Here is a 2,430-nt window from a genome sequence, read left to right as displayed (position 1 = left end):
GCCTATTTCCTTACCAACTGCCACGACGCCAAAGGGTCGTCTGACTCACCCCGCTTTGGCTCCCATCTTCTTTACATCCACTCCTCAAACACAAACTCTTGCTCTTCTACACAGTCATACAGTACAGTCGCTTGTAAACAGTCATACCCCTCTGACTTTTGCACATTTTGTCAAGTTGCCACTTCAAAGTATTTTGTTGTAATTATATATAAATATCTGTAAAGCATGTACAGCGGAAACCCGGTATTGGCGGGGTTAAAATCCACGAATACTCAAGAACTTTATGAGTGTCTAAAAACACTCATAAAGGAATATTTTCATAGATCACATACCAAATATACCTTAGTATGCATTAATATGTACAATGGAGATCGTCTTAGCAGAAGCTAATATCGACAGAATTTCTTACTTTTGCTTTTTGGGGTACAGACAATAAGCAACAAGAAAAATAAATGTCAATCCATGTCAAGTAGCATTGCTTTCAAGTATTTCAGCTTCCCAATTTGTATCTTCTTTCAAATATTTTAGTTATGCACCCAGAAGAATTCTGCAACTAGATGGTTTTCCATGAATAATTTCCAGTTGCAATCCACAGAAAAACCTGAAAAAATAGGTTAAACTGCAAATAATCGATTATTTGCAGTTCACTGTAATCCATTTGTATATAATCATCTCTATTGTGATGTGCCTGAACAAAATAAGTAATTGGAGTTCATGTATTTGTGTAATTTAATCTGAAACAGAACTCTGGAGACCGAGACACGTTAGACTGGTCAGAAATTTAAATCAGGTTTAAGTAAAAAAAAAAAAAAAAAAGCTCTACCTTTGAACATTTACAATTGTTCACCCTATTATCCGAAAACTGAAAAAGTATGCCACACCTTTCTCAGTACATGTACTTTTACATGACACTGTACATGTTTACCACCAACCTGGCTAGCCACTGGTATGTTGTAATGTTTCCCCATCCCTCTATCAGTGTGTGTCTGTATGGAACAGGAAGACGGAGGAGCAGCTGGTAACAGATAGCTAGTATTTTTAGCCTATCTTGTTTACGGAGTCAAACCTGTTCTTCGTAGATTTAATCTACCAGTGACAGCTCACCTCTCCCTGCCCCTCTCGCTTTCTCCACACCATCCATTCAGGTGGTGAGGAGCCGGACAACTCTTCTGTAAAACTGCTTTTGTTTTTAATCTCACACACACATACTTGCAGACAGAGATTTGCTCCTTGAAAAGATTGATAACTGTTTTATATTTTTTCCTTTTCAAGTATTCATCAATAAAACACGAAGATTACCGATGTTCAGACAGTGAGAGGATCCCTTTAGATCTTCAAAAATATCAGCTTTCAAAACCATCTCCGTAAATATGTTCACGCCATGTCTTTTTATCCCCCCTTATTATGTATATTTTCTTTTAACTGGTGTTGTTCCGGCGGTTATTAAATACAAAAATGCCTTGTCAGCAGAACTGCTGCTGTGGTGTTTTCTCCTCTGTTTGTGTGTACATTTGCGCACTCGGTTTCAGATTTATGTGGTAAGCCGGTCCCCAGAGTTGCAGTGTTTTGTAATCAGATAAGGATCTCTGTGCATTTTCTGTGTACAATGCAAGAGCATTAAGGAAGGTTTGCAAAACACATCTGCAAAAATGACAACTATGTACCGTCTCTCCCTCGCTTTCTGCTTCTTTAGGCCGCCTGCAGCTTATCTGATGAGATGAACATCTCATCAGATACCCAACTTTGTTGTTCCTTCTTCCTCCTAGCCAGGGTGATTGGGAGAGAACTGACGGCAGTCTGTAATCATGTGTTTATAAAAGCAGATAAGATTTTATATTTTATTGGTAGATTGCATATCCGTCATTCCATCTCCGGCTGCTGCCACGGAAATTGACGGTTTTTAACAGTGCCAGCCATGTGCCGGAAAATGTCAACAGCGCGAGTGTCTTTTAGCGCGTCTCTCTATTTGTCTTCATCTGATGCAGCCCGTTTTTTTTTTTTTTTTTTTTTTACTTTGCAGTGAGTGACAACAAAGAACAGGAGACAAACACACACACACGCACGCGCACACGCACACACACACACACACACACACACACACACACACACACACACACACTCACACACGCATGCACGCAGGCCCGCACATGTGGTTCCGGCATCACAGTGTAATCCAGCACACAGAAAGGTGCTATAACTCCAGTAATTATTACGCCTGTGACTTGAAAATGTCAATGGCGGTGTGTATAAAATAGAATGTATGAGTAGTCGGTGAGGAAGAATGGGATGCACAAGAGCAATTAATTACAGCTTTTCATTTGGCAGCCTAGACTGACAAGGCCCGGCGGCGGGGGCAAGCTGGCATGACGCCAGGCGGCACCCATCACCACCCCCATCTTACTCGCTGCTCCCCCCCGCGGACCCTTCGCT

At 41.2% G+C, this 2,430-nt stretch overlaps 1 protein-coding gene across 3 annotated transcripts in view; it reads left to right on the top strand.

The window, feature by feature from the left end:
* foxp4 (forkhead box P4) overlaps window positions 1–2,430 on the top strand; it is a 105,391-nt gene that overhangs the window by 73,433 nt on the left and 29,528 nt on the right. The gene's annotated exons all lie outside the window — the stretch shown is intronic.

The sequence above is a fragment of the Poecilia reticulata genome, linkage group LG5 (assembly GCF_000633615.1).
Source record: "Poecilia reticulata strain Guanapo linkage group LG5, Guppy_female_1.0+MT, whole genome shotgun sequence".
NCBI classification, from domain to species: domain Eukaryota; kingdom Metazoa; phylum Chordata; class Actinopteri; order Cyprinodontiformes; family Poeciliidae; genus Poecilia; species Poecilia reticulata.
The sequence above is the reverse complement of the archived record's forward strand: the minus strand, read 5'-3'. Positions and strand labels throughout refer to the sequence as shown.